This window comes from Haliotis rubra, unplaced genomic scaffold (assembly GCF_003918875.1).
Source record: "Haliotis rubra isolate DU_JTF1 unplaced genomic scaffold, ASM391887v1 Scf11, whole genome shotgun sequence".
Taxonomy (NCBI): Eukaryota; Metazoa; Mollusca; class Gastropoda; order Lepetellida; family Haliotidae; genus Haliotis; species Haliotis rubra.
The window spans coordinates 1127469-1153293 of record NW_025765003.1 but is presented as its reverse complement, the minus strand read 5'-3'; the positions used below and the strand labels follow the sequence as shown (position 1 = coordinate 1153293).

Here is a 25825-nt window from a genome sequence, read left to right as displayed (position 1 = left end):
GCGTGTCAGTGAGTGAGTGAGTTAAAATTTAAAGTCACATCGGCAGTATTTCAGCCACATCCTGACTATATCCTGTCATACAACTGGAATTTGTAAATGTATTCATGAAATAAAAACAAGTTTAAATACGTACAAAGGACAGTAAAAGAAGTCGAATATCACAGTTAGAGATTCAAAACTAGAATGCGAATTAAAAGTAGATACAAATTAGGACATTATACATGTATTATAAAAAACAGGCTATAGATCACCAACAACCGAAGGTAGATCACCATACTATGGACCATGGGGACTAACGGTGCCTTGCTACCTGCTTGGACCCTAGTTGGATTTACAATATAAAAACAGGCTATAGATCACCAACAACTAAAGGTAGATCACCATACTAGGGACCATGGGGACTAACAGTGCCAATGCTCCCTTCAGATGTTAGCAATGTTGGCAATCGAGCCACATATTAAAATAACATATATACTGCAGTTAAAACCAATAGTAAGTTTAAATTTACTTGAATTGTTTTCGACTTACGTGCCCTCCAAACGCAGTGTTCATAGCGGTCACCGTCCTGTGTGGGTGATAGTAAAAGCGGAAGTCGGAGTAAAACAAGTTATTTGCTTCCCTCTTTATCTCGATACGCCATCTGTAATGGTGATGTAAAAGAAATGAAGTTTGGCACAGAACAACTTTCACATGCAGGTGTACAGTAATGCCAACAAGGATAAATTACAATTTTTCTTTATATTTCATATTCAATAATTGTTTGTATTTAGAAACACTGACACAGCATCTTAGCATCCTTCATGTGGCAGGAACAGAAATGCGGCCTCACACTTAAATTAGATTTCAATTAGGATCATAAAAGTTTCTGCAAGAAACTGAATTCGAGAGAAGTTATACAGTCAAAGGTTTTTGGAAAGTATGGTCAAAACACATGGGTACAATCAATGTAAACTTACAAAATAGCTTTGAACAAATGAAAAAAATTGAGATCACAGATAACTACACATAAGCCAATTGAGATAATTATAAACATAATATGTGTGAATAGAAACGACAAAACCCTTTCTGCACCAATAAAAAACTCTCCTAAACTCGATTGCAGATTGTATGTTTGGAGTATGTATATGTTTGACGCTTCATTCAGCAGTATTACAGCTGTACGACACAGTCTGTAAACATTCAAGTCTGGACCAGCCAATCCAGTGATCAACAGCATGAGCTTTAATCTCCGCAAGTGATACTATGACATGTGTCAGTGAGCCTGACCACCACATAACGACAAGCATTGGTTCCTGAAGACCAATTCTAACCGAGGTCTTCACGGGTAAAATATGGGGTTTTTTTCCAAAAGAGTGACCATTCTGGTGGTCATTATAATAATGGATTCGAACAAATTTACGTGTGGTCATTAGTTTCAACGGACATGTGAAGTTTCAACCTCATAGGCCTGGATGTTTCTGAGGACATGATTCAACAGCAACAACTGCAAACACATGTATCGATATGATCACAATATCCATCCCTGTCGTCACACAGTTGAGAATGCAGCGATAAACAACTGTTGTTTGTACGTGGTTATTATGGCAGCGGAGACTCATGTGAATATGTTGACAGCAAAAGATTGTAGTGCCCTTAAAATAGCATGGACTATGATCTGTTTGATTAGCATTTTACAAGTTGATGAATACTAGGGAAGGTATGATACTTTATGGATGACAACTTCTCTATTGTAATATGATGCGACGTTTCGGTCACAGCGAGATAAGGGACGGTGGGGTAGCCTAGTGGGTAAAGCAATGATCGCCTCGCCGAAGACCCGGTTTAGATTTACCACATGGGTACAATGTGTGAAGCCCATTTCTGGCGTCCCCGTCGTGATATTGCTGGAATATTGCTAAAAGCGGCGTAACACATACTCACGCACCCTCAACGAGACAAGAACCTATAATGTTGCATCATATCAGAAAGATGTTGTCGTCCTTAAGTATCATACCTTTCTTATTATCACATCTTATCATCACAGGATGATCTTAAAGGCGGTCAGCGGTCGCGGGTAATTTAGAGTTATCCACCTTTATACAAATATTAGCCATGATCAGAAGTTTTGTGATGGGATACCTTCAAGTATGCTGTCTGTACACACATAACAATGACAATTCAAAGCCCTTTTCACATTTGACATGCGTCTTCTTGCCAAGTGCGGAATGGATGCCTTGTTTGTATATACTTCTGCAACAATATTGATTCAAGAATTGAGATCACATAGTGATGAACTTCTGAACATATATGGCTTTTAGTTTCTCTGTGCTAAAGTGTATCTCATGGCTTTTAGTTTCTGTGTGCCAAAATATATCATAAGGCGTTTATTTTCTGTGTACTAAAGTTTATCATATGGCTTTTAGTTTCTTGCTGCTGCGGCAGGGGCCAGTTATTGGACCCATTGATTTTGCCTTTTATAATATAAGCCTTAAAACATATTGTGTTGCAGTATAATTCGTTGTTATTACCCATAAGGGCTAGGATACACAGGTGACTATTTTTGTGATAACTCGCACATGTGCTTTTCAGTGATTCTCAACGTTAATTGGTCAGCTAAGCAGAGAAGAAATATGATTGGTTAACGGAACTACTTTTCATGATCCAAGTCAGCGATATGCGAGCTCTGGTCAGCAGACAACAAATAGGGTCGGTATCAATAACCTTGTTTCTTTTGTTGGTGTCCCCCTGATCATCAGCCGGAACGTGCTTGGCGGGCCACATGGAAATGAAAACTGGTCTTCAATCTACAACAAACAAACACTTAAATTTGTCAAATCCCAGTTTGTGAGATGCCAAAAACAGATATAATAAGATATGAACTTTTTAATATGATTTTTAATATACATGTTCTGATTTTACTATAGGATATCGATTGGTCGGGAGATATGTTATTAAATGCTTCGTATACACCATTCAGTGGCATTCGGTGATGTAAATTTATCATAACAAAAATGTCTCCAAAATCCGTACAAATATTGGAGGATACTTTTCTTGTTAACAGAGGTCGCTTTGTTTCATATTGGAAGTTCAAATAAGTTGCGACAATATGTTGAACCTGTTATACATGCTCATTGATATAAAGACAGTTGGCAGGATTTATATAGAATTCTCAGAATGTAGAAGTTTTTTCTATATTTAATGAGTGATAAAAACCTAGGCAAAGATCAATTTCATACCGGATTGTTCCACCTCGACTGTCCACAAAGACCTTCTAGACTCTCCCAGGCTCCATATGACTGACAGTAGCTTGTGACATTGTTGTAGCAGGCTCTGAAGTCAGGGTCACAGGTGTACCTGGAGTAGGTCGCCACAGCTCCCTGGTAGTGACCATCATACGTGGTGTTGGCGTCCCTAACCTCCGGGGGTGGACCACATCCTTGAAACTCTTCAGAAAATAAGTTAAATTGATTTGAATTAGAATCCACGTCATTATATCCACAGCAATATTGTTTAATGTATAGCGTCATCATTAGGGAATATAACGTTTCATTTAGTTGCTGTAAGAGATTTTAATGGGAGTAAAAGGAAAAACGCTATGAATGAATAAATATAAATGGATCAGTGAAAATCCATAATTTTGTTCTCAGGTTTTCTCCCAAGAAACCTGTTTGCTGGAGAACATTATGTGGTCACTGAAATATATATCTAATAAAGGTCTCAGACCTTAAAACATCCGGCGACATCCGTTATTTTAGGAAACCAGAAACCTTCCTTTCAAAATCCAGAACTGTTGTCGTATATTTGAAAATATATTCTGAAATATACTGAGTCAAAAAAGAAACTTCACAAAATGTAATTTGAAAAATAGTAAATAATTTTTCTCTGATGATACATCTATGTATCCGAAATGGGATCCCTATCTTTCGACTCTAGAAAAACGTTAGCAAAACCCACTCAAACCCATCCATTCGTCGTGCAAATGACGTTAGTGCCAAATCAGGTTTTGCACGTGCAGTCGATCACGTGATCTTCGCATCGAAGTTTTCTTCATATGCACGTGTTTGCATTGGCCTCAAGAATTGAAAAAACACTTTTAAACCACAGTTCTAACGGTACTTGAAATGCCACGATTATCAAATGTGCAACATGAACGTGCCGTTGGCATGTTGCAAGCGGGAAGATCAGTTATTGACGTCGCAAGAGCAATGGGATGCAGCCGTCGTACTGTGTATGACTTGCGAGGTCGTCTACAACAAACTGCAGAACGTCACGAGCAGAAGACCGTCAAATCGTCCTACGTCACCTACGTGACAGATTTCTGCCGGCTACACGAACCAGGGCTGAGATGTTTAGAGGTCGACTGTCCTCACAGACCATTCGAAATCGGTTGCGGGCTGCCAATCTCCATTCTCGACGTCCATATCGGGGGCCAATATTGACGCCGTTTCATCAACGTCAACGTCTGCTGTGGGCCCAACGTCACCTCCGATGGACCCAGAGAGACTGGAATCGAGTCGTCTTGAGCGATGAATCCAGGTTCACCCTCAGATTCGCGGACGGCAGGCATAGAGTCTGGAGACGACGTCGTGAACGGTATGCCCAATGTTGTGTACAGGAAGTCGACAGATTCGGGGGCGGAAGTTGCCTGATGTGGGGTGCTTTCTGTGGGAACAACCGTTCCCGACTTCTGGTCATCCGTGGAAACCTCACAGCTGCTGCTTACCGCGACCAGGTGCTCACCCCTGAACTCGTTCCTTTCATGGCGGCTCATGGCCCAGGTCTACAGTTCCAGCATGATAATGCTCGGCCGCATACCGCGATGTTGACACGAAATTTCCTTCAAAACGCTGGAATCAACGTCATGGACTGGCCATCGAGATCCCCTGACCTTAATCCAATATAGTACGTTTGGGATGCACTTGGGAGAAGGCTTCGTGGTCTTAGGAACCAACCTCAGAATTTGCAGGAACTTGGCGCTGCCTTGCAAGAGCAATGGCGCAGAATCCCCAACCACGTGTTCACAAGCATCAGGCAGTCGATGAGGAGACGATGTTTGGCAGTGGTGAATGCGCGGGGCGGCCATACACGATATAGGACTGAGAAATTTCGCATTTTTATTCTTGTGACTTGACATTCTGTATACCCATGTTTTGGATCGGCGGTGTAGCCTAATGGAACTGATTATGGCACTGTCAGTGTATCGAGTACATCAGAAAGATCTCAGCAATGAAATAATAACAATTTAACCATCTTACCATCTCTTGTTCTTTTATAGTGCCCTGAAGATTTGACTCAGTATATATATTGATTAATTTTGCTTTGCATTATCAGTGGAGAAACTAATTATTTTAAACTCTTCTTATACGCATTTCATCTTATGACGATTTCATTAGTGACACTCCTTCCTTTCTCATGTGCATTTTATAACAGCATATACAAGTATCTTTCAATAGTATTATATATAGCAAACTGAGTCTGCTGAAGCTACTAAATAGCAGTATTCTAGTACTCTAAAACTTTCATAAAGGGCGCTGAACAAATTATTGACATGCATTTTTGTTTTTGAGTTTGTCGACCTATATCGATTAATTTTGCTTTTCATTATCAATGGAGAAGCCAATTATTTTAAGCTCATCTTTATACGGATTTCGTCTTATACGATTATATAAGTGATATTCCTTCTTTTTTTCATGCGCATTTTATATCGGTATATTCAGGTATCTTTCAGTATAATTATATCACACTGAGTCAGTTTAATTTACTAAATACTAAGCGTTTAGTACACTAAAACTTTCATAAGGGCGCTGAACAAATTGTTGACATGCATTTTTGTTTTTCGACCTTGCCGTTCTATTAACTTGTTCAAAATCTTTACGAAATATATACTGCATTTGTGTCTGGTTGCAGCTGACAAACTGCAGATGCCTTTCTTCTGTGTAAGATGTTATTACTTTCATCACTCCCCTAATCAGGGAAAAATCATGCAGCTAATCGAAATAATTTTCAGATTACCAACACGTACTATGAAATATGTACTACAGTGTGTACTTCCCGATGCACGTCGTCATATGAGCGAAATATTCTCAAGTACGACGTTCAACCCAATTTCACCTCACCTCACCTCACGACTGATCTGCAGAAATGCAGAGAATCCGATGCTTCTAAGCAAAGGAACCTGTTCGGTAAAATATTTGTTTTGCAACAATAAAGAATTGTTTTACAGCACCACAAGGGTCTCGTATTGTGTCAAATATCATTCTCAATACCGTATCCAGCTAGGATGAAATCCAGAATACTATCACAACAGAAAACAGGGTGTTGCAGTCAGGTAGGTGCAATCTGTAAATACTGTTCTGAAAATCTTAACTTGATACTTATATGTATTGATTGAACACCAGGATCTAGTCATTTGGACACATAAATCTGTTTTAGGTTAGGAAGAGAGTTTTCATGGATGACATTGTCAACTTCTTTATCATAAGGAACACAACGTTTCAGGTTGGAAATAGTATACGCAAAATTTAAACGGCAAAAATGCCATAAAGGGATGTTTAAATCAAAGTTTAGAGCGGATATAATTTTCTTGGAATACACTTATTTCACCAAAATATTGCAAACTGTGAATATTTACATAAGTGATCTGCTTAGGCTATGTCAATCCACATACGTGTATGTAAGTAGTTATTGACCAGTCATGATGTGGGCCAAGGGCATCCACAAGGGACGTAACCTGATAACAAATTTGGAAACACCCAGCTTTAGATAGAGGCTATGATTCGAGTGAGTGTTTAGAATGGTGAATTTAGTATTAGGTGTAAGCATTGTATTCAGACAGCCTTGTTTCAGGTCCGGAAAATGTCATGAGTAAGCTGTGTGTAAGGTTAGAACGCAGAAAATTTCAATCGAGAAAGTATGTTTAGATTCAGGAAAAGCATGCTAAATATGCGGACCTCGCCTTTGAAATGTCTAGCTTGCATCCCAAGTACACTGTCGTCAGACTCCCCATTGTTCTCGATGCTCTTGGTTTGGTACCTCCTGGGCCCCGTTCCACAAAACGATCGTAGCGCTAAGATGATCGTAACTCCCATGCTTTAACATAGACTTACGACAGTCGTAGCGCTACGATCGCTTTGAGGAACGGAGTCCAGATCTCTTGGCACAGATCAGGAGAGTGCCCGGGTCCTCCATACTCTGTGTAATGCAGAAGGCTGCAGTGTTGGGGGGTCTCCATATTCTCCGGAAAGTTCTTGGTAGGTTTGACTAGGCAGCGTTTCCTGGAAGAAGTCCCATTCGCTGTCTGGGCTGCGTGTAGAGGGGGCAAGGGCCCTGAGCTGATGATGAGCCTTGCCAGCCTGACTGTGCCAGGATCACCCGAACCCTCTCTACTGCATACTATCTTTAATCTGTCAAACATAATGGTAATATTACATGCTGGAAAACCTTTGAATTGCCCTTAAACACTGATTGTGATGTTCGAATGTAGCTCCAATTATAAGGAAAATATAACTCAAGGGTACAAAGTAATGGGATGGAATTTGATACACATTATCCCAGTGATGGAATACGGAACTGTAAAACTCCATTTAAGGTCAAGGTCACAAGGCTGTTAATATATACTATTCACACTTTGGTAAGGATCAGATCATTGATTCAACAGAATACTATGACGTGGGGTCTAATTTGGTTTGAATATCTAAGCTTATTGTAGGCATGGATCTTAGGTATCAGTATGTCACTGCATCTTGTGGATCCCATACCTGCTATTGACACGTGTTGTGTACTTGTCAATGACTCGTTCCGCGATTTGCAAAATGGTTGAATGATTTGCAAAATGGTTGAATGGTGCCATGAAAACCATTTTTATGGTTACTCTTGTATCAAGTGCATAAGGTTAGATTAAAGTGACTGTTTGCCTAAAGAAGGGTTACTATATTATTATTTATCCAGTTTTAAATGAATACAATTTCAAATTACAAATCTATGTTTAAGTAAAGTTGGGAATTTTTGTGATCCTTCGCAAAGTGTGAGTAGTATAGTAAGGTAGGGAAGGGACATGGTACATGACACGTTGATATCTTGGGCAGGTTAGGTTTGGGTGACGTGAGACAGGTCATGTTTCGAGACGTCGGAAAGTTCAGGTTTGGTGACGTGAAACAGGAGAGGTTTACGTGACTTTAGATGTTTCAGATTTGGTGACTCGTGTCGGGTTAGGTTTGGTGACGTAGGAAATGTCAGTGAAGGTAAAGTGGAACATTTCACGTTTGGTCAAGGGGACAGGTCAGGTGTGGTGACGTGGGACATTTCAGGTGTGTACGTGACTTAAGATGTTTAAGGTTTGGTGACTCGTGTCAGTTTAGGTTTGGTGACGTTGGAAAGATCAGGGTGAGTGGAACTTTTCAGGTTTGGTCAAGGGGACAGGTCAGGTGTGGTGACGTGGGACATTTCAGGTGTGTACGTGACTTAAGATGTTTAAGGTTTGGTGACTCGTGTCAGTTTAGGTTTGGTGACATTGGAAAGATCAGGGTGAGTGGGACTTTTCAGGTTTGGTCAAGGAGACAGGTCAGGTGTGGTGACGTGGGACATTTCAGGTGTGTACGTGACTTAAGATGTTTAAGGTTTGGTGACTCGTGTCAGTTTAGGTTTGGTGACGTTGGAAAGATCAGGGTGAGTGGGACTTTTCAGGTTTGGTCAAGGGGACAAGTCAGGTGTGGTGACGTGGGATATTTCAGGTGTGTACGTGACTTAAGATGTTTAAGGTTTGGTGACTCGTGTCAGTTTAGGTTTGGTGACGTTGGAAAGATCAGGGTGATTGGAACATTTCAGGTTTGGTCAAGGAGACAGGTCAGGTGTGGTGACGTGGGACATTTCAGGTGTGTACGTGACTTAAGATGTTTAAGGTTTGGTGACTCGTGTCAGTTTAGGTTTGGTGACGTTGGAAAGATCAGGGTGAGTGGGACTTTTCAGGTTTGGTCAAGGGGACAGGTCAGGTGTGGTGACGTGGGACATTTCAGGTGTGTACGTGACTTAAGATGTTTAAGGTTTGGTGACTCGTGTCAGTTTAGGTTTGGTGACGTTGGAAAGATCAGGGGTGAGTGGGACTTTTCAGGTTTGGTCAAGGGACAGGTCAGGTGTGGTGACATGGACATTTCAGGTGTGTACGTGACTTAAGATGTTTAAGGTTTGGTGACTCGTGTCAGTTTAGGTTTGACGTGACGTTGGAAAGATCAGGGTGAGTGGGACTTTTCAGGTTTGGTCAAGGGGACAGGTCAGGTGTCAAGGGGACAGGTCAGGTGACGTGGGACATTTCAGGTGTGTACGTGACTTAAGATGTTTAAGGTTTGGTGACTCGAGTTTAGGTTTGGTGACATTGGAAAGATCAGTTTTTTCAGGTTTGGTCAAGGTCAGGTGTGGTGACATTTCAGTGTGTACGTGACTTAAGATTTTAAGGTTTGGTGACGTGTCAGGACATTGGAAAGATCAGGGTGAGTGGGACTTTTCAGGTTTGGTCAAGTCAGGTGTGGTGACGTATTTCAGGTGTGTACAGGGACAGGTCAGGTGGTGGTTGGAAAGATCGGGTGGGACAAGGGTGTGTACGTGACTTAAGTTTCGGTTTGGTCAAAGGGGAGGTGTGTACGTGACGTGACTTAAGATGTTTAAGGTTTGGTGACTCAGGTGTCAGTGTCAGTTTAGGTTTGAGTGACGTTGGAAAAGATCAGGGTGAGTGGGACTTTTCAGGTTTGGTCAAGGGGACAGGTCAGGTGTGGTGACGTGGGACATTTCAGGTGTGTACGGTGACTTAAGATGTTTAAAGGAGGTTTGGTGACTCGTGTCAGTTTAGGTTTGGTGACACGTTGGAAAGATCAGGGTGAGTGGGACTTTTTCAGGTTTGGTCAAGGGACAAAGGGGTCAGGTGTGGTGACGTGGGGACATTTCAGTGTGTAAAGGTACGTGACTTAAGATGTTTAAGGTTTGGTGACTCGTGTCAGTTTAGGTTTGGTGACGTTGGAAAGATCAGGGTGAGTGGGACTTTTCAGGTTTGGTCAAGGGACAGGTCAGGTGTGGTGACGTGGGACATTTCAGGTGTGTACGTGACTTAAGATGTTTAAGGTTTGGTGACTCGTGTCAGTTTAGGTTTGGTGACGTTGGAAAGATCAGGGTGAGTGGGACTTTTTCCAGGTTTGGTCAAGGGGACAGGTCAGGTGTGGTGACGTGGGACATTTCAGGTGTGTACGTGACTTAAGATGTTTAAGGTTTGGTGACTCGTGTCCAGTTTAGGTTTGGTGACGTTGGAAAGATCAGGGTGAGTGGACTTTTCAGGTTTGGTCAAGGGGACAGGTCAGGTGTGGTGACGTGGGACATTTCAGGTGTGTACGTGACTTAAGATGTTTAAGGTTTGGTGACTCGTGTCAGTTTAGGTTTGGTGACGTTGGAAAGATCAGGGTGAGTGGGACTTTTCAGGTTTGGTCAAGGGAGACAGGTCAGGTGTGGTGACGTGGGACATTTCAGGTGTGTACGTGACTTAAGATGTTTAAGGTTTGGTGACTCGTGTCAGTTTAGGTTTGGTGACGTTGGAAAGATCAGGGTGAGTGGGACTTTTCAGGTTTGGTCAAGGGGACAGGTCAGGTGTGGTGACGTGGGACATTTCAGGTGTGTACGTGACTTAAGATGTTTAAGGTTTGGTGACTCGTGTCAGTTTAGGTTTGGTGACGTTGGAAAGATCAGGGTGAGTGGGACTTTTCAGGTTTGGTCAAGGGACAGGTCAGGTGTGGTGACGTGGGACATTTCAGGTGTGTACGTGACTTAAGATGTTTAAGGTTTGGTGACTCGTGTCAGTTTAGGTTTGGTGACGTTGGAAAGATCAGGGTGAGTGGGACTTTTCAGGTTTGGTCAAGGGGACAGGTCAGGTGTGGTGACGTGGGACATTTCAGGTGTGTACGTGACTTAAGATGTTTAAGGTTTGGTGACTCGTGTCAGTTTAGGTTTGGTGACGTTGGAAAGATCAGGGTGAGTGGGACTTTTCAGGTTTGGTCAAGGGACAGGTCAGGTGTGGTGACGTGGGACATTTCCAGGTGTGTACGTGACTTAAGATGTTTAAGGTTTGGTGACTCGTGTCAGTTTAGGTTTGGTGACGTTGGAAAGATCAGGGTGAGTGGGACTTTTCAGGTTTGGTCAAGGGGACAGGTCAGGTGTGGTGACGTGGGACATTTCAGGTGTGTACGTGACTTAAGATGTTTAAGGTTTGGTGACTCGTGTCAGTTTAGGTTTGGTGACGTTGGAAAGATCAGGGTGAGTGGGACTTTTCAGGTTTGGTCAAGGGGACAGGTCAGGTGTGGTGACGTGGGACATTTCAGGTGTGTACGTGACTTAAGATGTTTAAGGTTTGGTGACTCGTGTCAGTTTAGGTTTGGTGACGTTGGAAAGATCAGGGTGAGTGGGACTTTTCAGGTTTGGTCAAGGGGACAGGTCAGGTGTGGTGACGTGGGACATTTCAGGTGTGTACGTGACTTAAGATGTTTAAGGTTTGGTGACTCGTGTCAGTTTAGGTTTGGTGACGTTGGAAAGATCAGGGTGAGTGGGACTTTTCAGGTTTGGTCAAGGGGACAGGTCAGGTGTGGTGACGTGGGACATTTCAGGTGTGTACGTGACTTAAGATGTTTAAGGTTTGGTGACTCGTGTCAGTTTAGGTTTGGTGACGTTGGAAAGATCAGGGTGAGTGGGACTTTCCAGGTCAGTTTGGTCAGGGACAGGTTTGGTGACGTGACGTTGGAAAGATCAGGGTTTGACCTCGTGTCCAGTGGTTTGACGTTTCAGGGTGATTGGGTGACTTTCAGGTCAAGGGACAGGTCAGGTGTGGTGACGTGGCACATTTCAGGTGTGTACGTGACTTAAGATGTTTAAGGTTTGGTGACTCGTGTCAGTTTAGGTTTGGTGACGTTGGAAAGATCAGGGTGATTGGAACATTTCAGGTTTGGTCAAGGGGACAGGTCAGGTGTGGTGACGTGGGACATTTCAGGTGTGTGGTGACGTGACTTAAGATGTTTAAGGTTTGGTGACTCGTGTCAGTTTAGGTTTGGTGACGTTGGAAAGATCAGGGTGAGTGGGACTTTTCAGGTTTGGTCAAGGGGACAGGTCAGGTGTGGTGACGTGGGACATTTCAGGTGTGTACGTGACTTAAGATGTTTAAGGTTTGGTGACTCGTGTCAGTTTAGGTTTGGTGACGTTGGAAAGATCAGGGTGAGTGGGACTTTTCAGGTTTGGTCAAGGGACAGGTCAGGTGTGGTGACGTGGGACATTTCAGGTGTGTACGTGACTTAAGATGTTTAAGGTTTGGTGACTCGTGTCAGTTTAGGTTTGGTGACGTTGGAAAGATCAGGGTGAGTGGGACTTTTCAGGTTTGGTCAAGGGACAGGTCAGGTGTGGTGACGTGGGACATTTCAGGTGTGTACGTGACTTAAGATGTTTAAGGTTTGGTGACTCGTGTCAGTTTAGGTTTGGTGACGTTGGAAAGATCAGGGTGAGTGGGACTTTTCAGGTTTGGTCAAGGGGACAGGTCAGGTGTGGTGACGTGGGACATTTCAGGTGTGTACGTGACTTAAGATGTTTAAGGTTTGGTGACTCGTGTCAGTTTAGGTTTGGTGACGTTGGAAAGATCAGGGTGAGTGGGACTTTTCAGGTTTGGTCAAGGGGACAGGTCAGGTGTGGTGACGTGGGACATTTCAGGTGTGTACGTGACTTAAGATGTTTAAGGTTTGGTGACTCGTGTCAGTTTAGGTTTGGTGACGTTGGAAAGATCAGGGTGAGTGGGACTTTTCAGGTTTGGTCAAGGGAGACAGGTCAGGTGTGGTGACGTGGACATTTCAGGTGTGTACGTGACTTAAGATGTTTAAGGTTTGGTGACACCTGTCAGTTTAGGTTTGGTGACGTTGGAAAGATCAGGGTGAGTGGGACTTTTCAGGTTTGGTCAAGGAGACAGGTCAGGTGTGGTGACGTGGGACATTTCAGGTGTGTACGTGACTTAAGATGTTTAAGGTTTGGTGACTCGTGTCAGTTTAGGTTTGGTGACGTTGGAAAGATCAGGGTGAGTGGGACTTTTCAGGTTTGGTCAAGGGGACAGGTCAGGTTTGGTAAGGTTGAACAAGTCAAGTTTGGTGACGTGGGATATTTCAGTTTTGGTGACTCATGTCGGGTTAGGTTAGGTGACGTTGGAAAGGTCTGGGTCAGGTTTGGTCAAATGGACAGGCCAGGTTTGGTGAAGGGAGACAAGTCACTCCACGTTTGGTGAGTCTTGACGGGTCAGTATTGTTGACTTGGGACAGGACATGTTTTGCGACGTTGTACAAGTCAGGTCCATAGCTACAACGTTATATGTGCATTATCATTGAAATAAAAGCTTTATATCGTAATGAGTTTTACTCTTACAGCATTCAGGTTATAATACTAATTTGTTTTAATGAATTATGAATTTGAATGTTTAAACCGTCGTACAGTCGTACCTGGTGTTTAGTTTAGCAGAGAAGAGTGAAAGCAATATATTCCCAGTGATCTAACATGTGCACATTACTGTCGTTTTATCAGCAACAATAACAAAGCAAATGGTCAAAAGGAAGGAATTGATTTCCGAAACAAACATAGTGTTTCAGATCTTATAACTCATAACAAATGGAATCGACAGTGTACATACTTATTACGAAGCTGAACAGATTAAGAAAGAAACTGATGTCTGCAATAAAATATCAGAATCGATAGCGTTCACAACTGCTAGGAAGTTAAACATACGGATAGATGGTAACTGAGCATTCTTTACTTTTGTCCAAGTATTGCCTCTGAAAAACAGCAGGCTTGTGTTATCTGAACGGAAGGATGTAGTGTCTCTGGGAAACAATTACCATCGAACCATACGCATGAAGCGGAAACAGGGATATCAGTTGATTTACCTTGATGAAACATGGGTTACTGCATCTCATAATGTGCAACATCAGTCAGTGGGGTTCATTAGATGTGAAATGGACCGCCGCCATTGAGCTGTAATATTGCTGAGTGCGGCGTTAAACAACAAACCAAAAGATGGGAAAACTTCTCGTAAACTACCTTCAGGTAAAGATGAAAGACTGATCTTTCTGAATGCAGGATGTAAAAGACTAAACTACAAGTGCATTGACAAAGCTGAGACTGAAATCGAAGCTTCATATTGGGAAAAAGATGGTTTACATCATGCAACCGTCAGTCAAATTGTTATTTCAGTTGACACTGACAGTGACAGTGAAAATATTTCAGACCAGAACTTTCCCACCTTCTTCATGCCAATGTCTGAAATTGAAGAGTTGGTATGGACAAATGACTAACTTTCGTGCCATTTGAGACGATTTGTTGCTTTCCAATGTATATTTATTTGCTACTTTCATCGGCAGCAAACGGACTATAGAGTCCTATGCTTGGTGACAGATCAAATTGTTTGAAACATTTCCATTTTAACTACAGTGCCTTGGTACTACCTTAAACATGTTTATATCCCTGTTAGCCTCAATGTTAATTGGTATCTGAGTGTAGATATTGTTAAGTGGCATCTTATAATGTACGTATGGCGGGAACACCTGGTATCATCACAATCGGATAGTTATTACTAAACATATGCTCGTGATATAGTCGGAACTGTACAATCAATTCTACTTTTATCAGAGATTTCTTACAGATAGAGATATGCTTTATAGGACGGGTACCTTTGTAGACGAAAACCGTGAACGCAGTGTTTAGACGTGAATCCGTTTATTAATGGAGCAAAAATTATATGGGTAATTACAAAATACTGTACTGAAGTACAAACAGCGACACAACAAATGCCAATGTTATGTGTTCAGATAACACAGCGTGAAAACAGTAACAAGCGTAAGTCATACAATGGGAATGACATCAAAGGCTCTCATTCCAGAGAGATTACAAGAAAGGCAGTTGAAGCAATGAACCATTGCACTCACGCGCCTTTCTCAATGACTGACTGACTGAGTTTGGTTTTATGCCGCTTTTAGCAATATTCACGGCGGGGGACTTTCTCAATGAAAAAGAGTCAACTTTACCAAGGTAAAAAATAATAATCCCAAGAGGGAAACGCATTTTAACGGTTAACTTCTGATAGGTCTGAAAGGTAAGTTCAGCCACCCGACACGTAGTGACTTCCTAGATGGCCGTTAGGGAGGAAAGCAATTATGTTACAGATTGCAGGCAAATTCTAATTTAAGATAAAGCAGACTTGTTGGAAACAATTGTTAACAAAATACATGTTCTTTGCATAACATATTACTCTCAAGACCCAAAGAGTTTTCAAAATAAATGAAGTGTCAAAGACAATAGCAGATAAAGAATTGTGACTTGTCTGCACAATTACCCATTCATATCTTTCGTTACGTGTTAACCAGAAATCAGTCCGTGGAAAAAATGTAATATATCTGAAACCTATACTTGATAGGAACTAAGGTTACAAATTTCTACAAATCACCACGAAAGAATTACAATGGCAGTACACAATAGAACGGCGTACATATCTAGTGGCATTACAAATACAGTACTAATTAAATTTAATCATTAAATACAATAATAAGCTCAGTGACGACAACATTCGCCTTACTGCAAAAGTGGTCAAGCTTCCAAAATGGACAAGGCTGAGAATGTCGGGTGAAAGTGATCTGCAAGGAACTGCTGGTATTCTTGTAAGGTGAGACTGACTCACTGACTGAGTTTGGTTTTACGCCGCTTTTAGCAATATTCCAGCAACATCACGGTGGGGGACACCAGAAATGGGCTTCACACATTGTGCCCATGTGGGGATCCGAACCCGGGTCTTCGGCGTGACGAGGCAACGCTTTAACCACTAGGCTACCCCACCGCCCCGTAAGGTGAGAAAAAGTGTTGTCCTTATATATGAAACAGTATAGTTGTGTACTGTTTCCACCTTGAATTATTCCGGGGAATTAGCTCCGGGATCTCCACGCCTTCAAATACAAACAGAGAGGATCTCAGGCAAAACAGGAATCTGTAGTACATATAAACACATGAAGGCAAAGGACACATATTCAATTAACTGGTAATTCAGAATTATTGATCAAGACAAATAAATATAATATTGTTGAGGAAAACTATTTAATTGAAATTACAAACAATATGACAAGTGACAAGACAGAGATAAAAATACAGATGCTTAGAACATGTTGTAAACGTTCTACACGTTGGGCATTTATTGACTACAAGCATCCACGACCATTAACTAAAACGATAGTTTAGGCGTCTGATACAGTAATGGTGGCCTGTAAAAAGAAATTATTTGTTATCTGTGATTCTCCATTATTCATAAAATTAACATATAGCGACCGAACGGTAAATGCATACAGCATTTTAGATTAAAGTAAGAATATTTCAATGTTCAAGTAGAGTAGCACGGTTAGAAGGACTTTAAGCAAATTTAACCAAATGACAAAGTAACAAGTAAAAGTGACTTACCTTCAAATACAAACAGAGAGGATCTCAGGCAAAACAGGAATGATTCTAGTGTGCAACCATCCTGTTTATATACCCGAGACCTCCTGTCCGAATCTGAAAGCATATCCGTACGCGCATGTTCAATTTGCAATTTCGATAATAGAATATATCACATGCTGGTTACGTTACGCAAGTTTTGATGTCAGATGCTAACGCTGAATGCCGAAGTAATGAAAGTTAGATCATCACAGATTATGAATGCCGCTAGAATGTCACAGTTTGTGCTGGTTCCTTTGATAGAATATGCGTGACTTGGTCAGCTGTAACTACGCTATCAGGCTCTCTACATCGACAAAGCCCTGTATTCGATTAGGAGGCAAAGTGACCTAACATTTAATTGCATATAGCGTCGCTTGACCAGTTGTGGCAGCTTGCATCCCAAGGCGATAAGTGCAAGTTGCCAGTGCGCAAGTATTGTTAGTTAGAGTCAAATAAAGTTAAATATGCACTGTAGAGTATTTTCGAATTTTATCATAAAACTAGAAGAAAAATAGACCCATTTTGACACTGTTATACATATAATGTAACTGCTCACGAACTTATATAATAGTCTGGGTTAGACAATGCTGGAAGGTAGAATAAGTATATATGGATGAACAAATTCTTTGTTACAACAGGAACGACGTTCAGGTGTAGGTTCTAACACTCTTATCGAGCAAGTCATGTCCACTTTATGGATTGAGAGGCATTCACGTGACAATCTCAACCACGAACATACTATACCACATGGAGACAAGTACGTCAACTCTTCCATCCGGTCAATACACATCGCTTAATAACGGTGTTAGGGCCGCAACGTCGCTCCTATTGTAATCAAGAAGTTCTTTCCTTTAAATTACTCCTAAATTCTTCTCCAATAAGTTGTGTTAGTAAGGCCCATGGGGCTGTGACACCTTGTAGTACCTTTCAGAGTTCTCAGTCTAATATATCTAATCAGAGTGATATCTTATCAGAGCTATTGCAAATAGAATTAATTTAGGTATATAGATTGTTATATTACCACAGGTAACCCTTTGGCAAATACGTGGTAGGCTATTCAGCGTCTCCGTTTCATTATCCTGACATATTTTCCGACATATTTTATAAATTTAGGAGTTCCGTTATAAATAGAACCGAACCATAACAACACATCGTATGTCAAACCCATACATTAAAAATCAATCTTTAGGGACAAAAATTGAACTCCATGAATTTCCTATACAATTGCCAATAAAACACTATGTGACCACAGACATTTAACAGAAAAGACTACAAATGGTCCTGCATCCGTGAAATAACTACATGTTACGCTGTCCTGCAGAGTTTGTAATTCTCATGACCCTTGACAAACAATGATTTCTCATAGCGTGTCATAATGTTGGTGTTTTAGAGTATAAACTCATTCAACCTTGGTGTTAGTAATACAACCACTGTCTCGTATGAGGCAACAAAACATCTCTGCTCATCAAAATTATGAAGACCACGTGTTGACCTCGAGAGGTTCGGTTAAGAAATCAACTCCATCATACTAACAGAGACTTCGCCCCCAAATGAAAGTGGTCTGGCTTTGCCTCAGGGTCTTTCTCTCGGTGAGGTTGTGAGTGCTGGCACCATCGATTACTAACTGAAATAAACCGACCATTACTTAACTTTACTGTTAATGTGTTACCAACAGCGTATACAAAGTGAAACAAATGGGTATAATTATATGTTCCTGAATTTATTTCTCCAGTATGTTTGCTTTCTTGTAATAAAGATAATCATTTTATATATACAACTTCTAGGTGCCACAGGGATAATAAAAATTGTCACACACTGGAATATCAAATGAAATTGTGGTGTATTCCATATTGTTCTCGGTTTACTTTTAATGATATAAATACACAAATACACCGTTTGCAATTTACATTCTATGTAAAAATCCTCTACAGCCTAAGGTTTCCATACAACTACTATTTTAACCATGTATATTTCATCAGTGTTTGTCTTGTTTATTTCATACTTACCATGTATACCCCATCTTGGAGGGTTACTTGAATCACCATTGCTTTTTCAACAGCCATTGTTAGATCGAAACGAAACGCACTTCCCCAATTATCATCTATCCATGTGTTGACAACGGCCACGTTACTTTCCCCTTTAAAGTCTAAGCGAAACTCTAAGTAGAATAAGAAGTCAGCTTCTTTCTTTAAACCGATTCTCCACCTGCAACAGAAATGAATCAGTTCCAATTTGTATACTAGTTCCACTATTTCAAAAAACAAATTTCGTAAATGGTCAAAAAAGAAATTATTCAGCAGTGTCCATAAATATGCTCTTCAAAATCTTGCCATCATGACAATCAATGCACTCATCCATGTATGTACTTACACACATAACAGGTTAGTTGCTTTGCTGCTTGTAGTTACTTATTCCTCAAAGTATTTGACCCACTGTATTGCTAAATACATAACTGTGCGTTACACTATAGTTCGTTCATTACACATTGTTCTTGTTCTTGTTCATCTATTTACGGCATCTTTACGTGTCAATTATTTAATAATTCAAATCAAAGCGTCCATTCTTTACTGTGTAGCTTCTGTCGCTGTCCCATTCATTACCAACCGGAACTTGCTGGATGAACCACACGGAAATGCATACTTGCCCTTTATCTGCAACAGACATACTATTTCATAATTCGCTGTTTAACAAGCAAGGATGTGATTTTGTTCTGTATGATTGCTTGTTGGTGAGTAACCTGATTTAATTTGATATATATTTGATATATTTGGTCAAAATGATCGGAATTGACACTATGGGGATAGAAATGAGACTGATATCTAAATGTGTGTGTTGTGTTACGCTGCTGTTTAGCCAGCCATGACAATACAAGGCAAGACAAAACCAAGGGACCTTGACCAGCGATAAGTTATGCATGTTGGTGGGTATCAGTCTAACAAGGATTCACACTAGGAGGTGTATAGGGTCTGTGTTCATGTATACCAAAGATCCTTAAACACTCAGATAAACACAATATCTTACCGGATTGTGCCACCTGTACTGTCTACACAGACCTTCTAGACTCTCCCACGTTCCAGATGACTGACAGGTGCTGGTGACATTGTTGTAGCAGGCTCTGTAGTCAGGGTCACAGGAGTAGGTCGCCACAGCTCCCAGGTAGTGACCATCATACTTGATGTTGGCGCCAACCACTTCCGGAGGGTGACCACACCCTTGAAACTCTTCACACACAAAATTATATAGCTTAAAAATTACAATCCACGTCAATATGTCAACATTCGTGTTTTGGAACTTTAATCTCTCATCATTCATGTACTCTACATCATATATCAGCTTGACTAGAAATCAAAGTAGCAAAACACCAAGTCCTGAAGGGATTTTTTTCCAATAGCATTCCGAAGTTTTCATTACTCCAAGAATGTTAAAAGGGCGGAGAACAGCACAATTCTACTCATGTACGATGTCTTTACACTGCATGTGTGTGTTGCCTCAGCAATTTCTTGTCTGAAAATGCCGTTTGTACAAAATGTAACTTACTTATGCCATTTTATAAGGAACGCAATACGGCAACCGTTTAAATCATGTACAGTATCGCCAACTGGAACTTTGCAAAACTAACCTACTGTTTGCATCGGCTAGAGGTAGTTGAGACACTGGAAGAAGATTGGTTACCTGGAACACACCTTGCAAGACCCCGTCTAGTTACTTCACAGCGGTTGTTGTTGGGACATATCCTTTCAGCGCATCGCCCAGAGAGAGACTAGGAACAAAAGAGTGAGTGAGTGAGTTTAGTTTTACGCCGCACTCAGCAACATTCCAGCTATATGGCGGCGGTCTGTAAATAATCGAGTCTGGACCAGACAATCCAGTGATCAACAGCATGAGCATCGATCTGCGCAATTGGGAACCGATGACATGTGTCAACCAAGTCAGCGAGCCTGACCACCCGATCCCGTTAGTCGCCTCTTACGACAAGCATATTCGCCTTTTATGACAAGAATGGGTTGCTGACGACCTATTCTACCCCGGATCTTCACGGGTTTAGGAACAAAAGAATCCATACACAAGCACAAAATATACTTCAAAAAAGAAACTCATAGCTGAAAATCGCGATATATTTATGCATGTAATTAAATTTGAGCGATACAGGACAGTGATAAAGAAAACACTGTTGAACATGTAGAGTAGAGGTGGGACGTAACAAATGACATGTGCAGAAAGGTCAAGGTCACGGAGCAATCAGTATCTTGTGTGACTACCATCAGCCTCAATGGTTGCCTGGCATCTGTGTCCCATAGACTGGATTCCAGATGAAATGTCTGGGAATGTTCTGACATTTTTCCCGCAAAGCCAAAAAACAAAGCAGCTAAGGTCTGCGGCTGAGAATCACGCTGTCTCACACGTCGATCCAGTTCGTCCCACAAATGTTCAATTGGGTTCAGAACTGGTGATGTGGAGGGTTATTCAAGAACCTTGTGCTGAGCAAGAAAATCTCTGGTTAATCTTGCTCTATGCAGTCCAGCATTGTCATGTTGGAAAATGACGTTCTGACGGTTCATGATTGGAGATGCCTGTATGAGATGCCTGCCGAAGCCATAACACTCCGTCACAAAATCTGTCTACTTCCTGTACGTAGTTGGGAGCATACAGTACATGACGCCGTGTGTTCACACGTGCTCTTCCGTCAGGACGCCTGAGCATAAACACTGGCTATGCGTTTCTTTTTTAACAGTATATACTTATGCCGTTCAAACAACAAATGTTCGTGTTGTGTTTTCCAATGTATATAAATCCAACAACGGAAGATGTTGATTGTCAACCTTTAATTCCACAGATTTTTTTCAATTACACATTGAAGCATGAGAAATGGTTGGCACCAGACATCCACTGAAAGAAATCATGGGCATAAATCTAAGTAACTGGCACAGGATGAAGTCTAATGACCAATTCAGTGAGGCTGACCACTCGGTCCCGTTAGTGACGTCTTTCAAAAAGCAGAGGTTGCTGAAGATCAATTCAATCCCACATGTTCACCGGGCCCTGCCGACAGATCAAACACAATTCTGTCGCTGAATTCCAAAACATACGACAAGCATATTTTGGCATTCTAAATGGAAAGCGTTGTACTCGTGTTGATTAATGATGTCCCCATTTTCCTTAGTTTCATATGACACTGTTTGAAATCTTGATGAAAAGGGCGACTCAAAAGTTGTGAAATGGAAACACCAATGACTGGAGCTGTTGGAATATTGTTCGACATTGACGGAAAGTCATCCCTTTTGTTATACACCCTTGGAGACAGCTTTTTCTCTCTGAATGTATATGCTTAGATCTAAGCAGGAACACATGCGGCGGTCTCACTGGTTTCCTTATATTAGTGTTTTCTTACTTTTATTGCAAAGCAGCCAGAATGACCCAGTTATAATAAACGTTTTTGTATATGTCAGCTTTAGCTGCTTGGTGAATACTATTATCACTGATTTTATTTCCATTCTGAATGCTATCACATCCGCTCTATTTTATGCTGCACTTGAAGTTGTAATTCTGTTGAGTTTGTATTGCCACTCATTTACTCCTTTGCTGTAATTTGCATTGTTTATTACACGTAGTATATTTTATGATGCAATTCTTACTTGCATACCATTCTCTGTTTTATCACTTGTTTAATAAAGTCTTTGAACGGCATTTAGAAGTGATACACCTAAAGGCGAGAACTTGTGGATGTCAGCTTTTGAGGAACACGACATTTCAGAATGTATTCATACACCTTCATCAGGTGAATGTTTTATGCAGGTTTCACGCCAAATTCTTTTACGTACATCTTTCCGATTCACTTGGAACTCCAATACAGGTAGACACACTAGAGGGCTGGAATATTACAACGAAGTTAAACAACGAAAAAAAAGCAAAAGGCAAAACGACATAAGGTAAATAAGAGGATATCCCCCGTAAATCTAAACAAACAAAAAAAGAAACAAACTGTGTTCCTTGAAGATAAATCTGATATATGGACGTAACTAGCGTACACTAAGACGGGATATGGCTATACAGGATATGGCTGTGTACAAACAGGATAAGTGCGCTTAGTACACATAACGCGATGATTTCGCTTTTTTATTTCACATGAACTAGCCATGTATCGGCAACATGCGACATTGCTGCACCAACATGGTGCACGGCTCTTGAACATTCTAAAGGCACGAAGACTTCTTTCAAGAGCAACCCTAGGAATTGAGGTCAAGTGATCTCAGTGGCCACTCCATGACGTCAATATCTGCATTTTGCAGGAACTTTAGCCATCTGCAGGTGCAACTGTGCCCGTCGCAGTTAAGATACCTTTATACAGTCCGTTACTTGGGGACGTTTTTTAATTATCCTCAGCATGTGACCTGAGGCGATCGTAAGGTGTATCCGTTTGATGCACACGTGTCCTGAAGTTGCGAATGGTCAGTCTACCCTATCTCATAGAACGTACAAGATTCACAGTAAACTGGCCAGCCTGGAGTGTGCCAATCACAGTGCGCCGTTCATTATCAACATTAGATTTGTATGCGTAGGAGGGGTCAAACACTTGTGCATATCACGAGGAACGAGAACAGCCTATCAAACGGTCATGGATGGCTTCTGGAATTGTTTGCTATATTCTTAGAAAATCTGCTGCCAAATCATGAACGTTATCTGTTGAATTTGGTTCAAGCTAATTTCATCCAGGCGAAGTTAGCACTGGAACATTGGGCTGTTGACGAAAACATAGCAACCCTATCGGCGCAAGGACGGTATTATCCCGTGGGAATGTGAATCCTTGGCCACGATGTTGATGAAACGGAACTGCCACTAGGCCGAGAATCTGATCGCTGTTGCCCACACCTGTCAAATTGCCCTGAGTTCTCTAAGGTGCACTTATCCCATCCCAAGTCATCATGGAACCACCTCCAAAGCGATTCCCCTCCAGGACAGACTTGCACATAACGCTCCAGCATGACGTCAGTAGACACATTTACCGACACTATGGTAAATGGTAAATTTGAACTCGTCTATAAAAAGTCCTCCACCACAATCGAGGTCCTGAAATCGTCAGAGCAGTGGCCGCTGCAGTCGGAAACATCTGTCGGAGATGGGCCACCCGTATCCATGAGTCCTGTCTTGGCGGTTTACGATTATGTTGTTTTGGTGGCAATGGAAATGAGCAGCCACCTGACATTCCGACATTCTCCTACGGACCTGTCCCACGAACCACCGCCAAAAGCATCACAGTCGTGAGTCATGGGGCAAGGTGCGGTTCGTTAGCCGTTTAATATTTGAAACGATGAAAAGTCAAACAATTAACCTGCCCAAATGCACAGCAGTGTTACACGTTCATTTGCTTCATGCAGTTCACAGAGACGCACATTCCCAAACGTGTTACACATGCCCATAATGCATTGCATGGCAAATGTGAGTGAGTGAGTGAGTGAGTGAGTCTAGTTTTACGCCACACTCTGCGATAATCTAGCTATATGGCAGTGGTCTGTAAATAATCGGGTCTGGATCAGACGATCTAGTATACAATAGCACGAGCATCAATCTACGCAACACTCGTGGTATGGCAATAATTCAAAATGTCACTCCATGATTTATTTACCAGTAAATACAAACTTCTTGATACAACCATTGATGTCCTTGTCCTCCAAAACTTTCGGCGTCACTGTTATGGAGAATGACTAAAGCGTTTAATGCAAATAGACAATCCATCAGTTGGGACATGTTTTCATCTCTTCTGTGGTTTGTTTTACTCGCTACTTCTGACCTCCTGGACTAATGGTAAGCTCTGGAACAATTTAATATTTAACGTTGTAACTGTGCATCACAGTTGCCTGTATGAAAGACTTAGATTTCCTTTAGGTGAGTCTTTTTTCTGGGTCTTGTGGTTTTAAGAAGATTCTACTTGTACCTCTACACAAGATAGTTTTACACTTGACATTTGTACCGATTTTTTCATTCAAAAGAATGACAGAATGTATATACCTTCAAGAGACTGAAAAACGTTTATTAAGATAAATATTGCAGACATTCAGAAGCCACTGAGGTAACATGGGGTTTGCAGAATGGCAAGAACACAAAGCCCTGAAGGCCTGAAATAAAGGAAAAAAAATCTACTGTGAACACCAACCTTTGGCCAGTGTTGAATATCACTGAAGAGAAATTCCTTTCTGTCAACAACGTTAGCAGTATCACTACTGTTACTGTTGAGGAGGCAGGTGCGCGTTTTCTTGTCAAATCCAAAGGACAGACATGTTGAGGACATCAGACATTCTGCTGTGCAGGTGTAGAGAAACTGACTCTTGAACTTTCTGAACACCTGGTGTTCCATGTACTTGTCGCTCTGAACTACAGAATCCACGTCCAAACAGTTGTCTGCACTGACTAACTTCGTGATTCCTAAAATTAGTAAGACAACTTCTCTCCGGTAAGACCACATTTTCACCACCTGGACCTTCACTACTTTCACTCCTTATTCCTGTTGAGTCTTTTTAACCCTGCCACCGCCTGTTCATGACTTGTATTCAGCTTTGATGTTTAAGGAGGGAATATCAGTACATCAACAGTAATCACATGTGCCGAATATTTTCCTCGACAGCAATCAGTTCAATATAAACTGTATTCTATTGAAGTTAATTAAACTCTCAGACCTCTCATAAAACCAATCCACTAGAAAAATAATGCATTTATTATTTAAAAACTCAGTTAATTTGAACAAACAAAGTAGACTGTAAATAATGAATCGACAGGTGCGTGACTGCCTGTAGCGGTTGTAGTGCATGAGACAAATGTCTCGGGGCAAAATAAGGTTATGGCTGAAATACTGCCTTACTGACTTTAATCACTCACTCATTCTTCACCACTAGGGATCTTGATAATTACAAAATAACACAAAGCTGTGTACTATACGGAGAGCAAATATACTATACCTTAAAGTAATCTATGGTACGTAATAAAAGTAATATAGCAAACTGCGGAAATGATTTAAAAAACAGTCGTCAAGTGGTATTTTTATAGAGTGTTATTACACATAACACCAGTGTGATATCAACACAATAACAACATATAACTGCCATCATCATACAATATACAGTGTAAATGACACCAAAATCTCTAAATGGATAATCCAATGATCCCTAGCATGGTGATCTACCTTCAGTTGCTGGCGATCTATAGCCCATATATATGGTTGAGTTGTCGATTATCAGTTTACTATTTTAAATTTTCCAAACTAGTTTTAAATAAAATGTGTTAGTTGTTATACTGTCTTTTGGCGACAGGATTTTTTATGGTTTAAATATATTTCATACATTTGTTATTG

General features: G+C 41.2%; 1 long non-coding RNA gene across 1 annotated transcript in view; it reads right to left on the bottom strand.

The window, feature by feature from the left end:
• Positions 1-24734, bottom strand: part of LOC124284161 — a 30440-nt gene extending 5706 nt beyond the window's left edge. Inside the window, exon 1 of the long non-coding RNA XR_006900487.1 lies at positions 24635-24734. This is a non-coding gene — a long non-coding RNA (uncharacterized LOC124284161). The remainder of the gene's footprint in view (positions 1-24634) is intronic.
• Positions 24735-25825: the final 1091 nt, after the last annotated feature.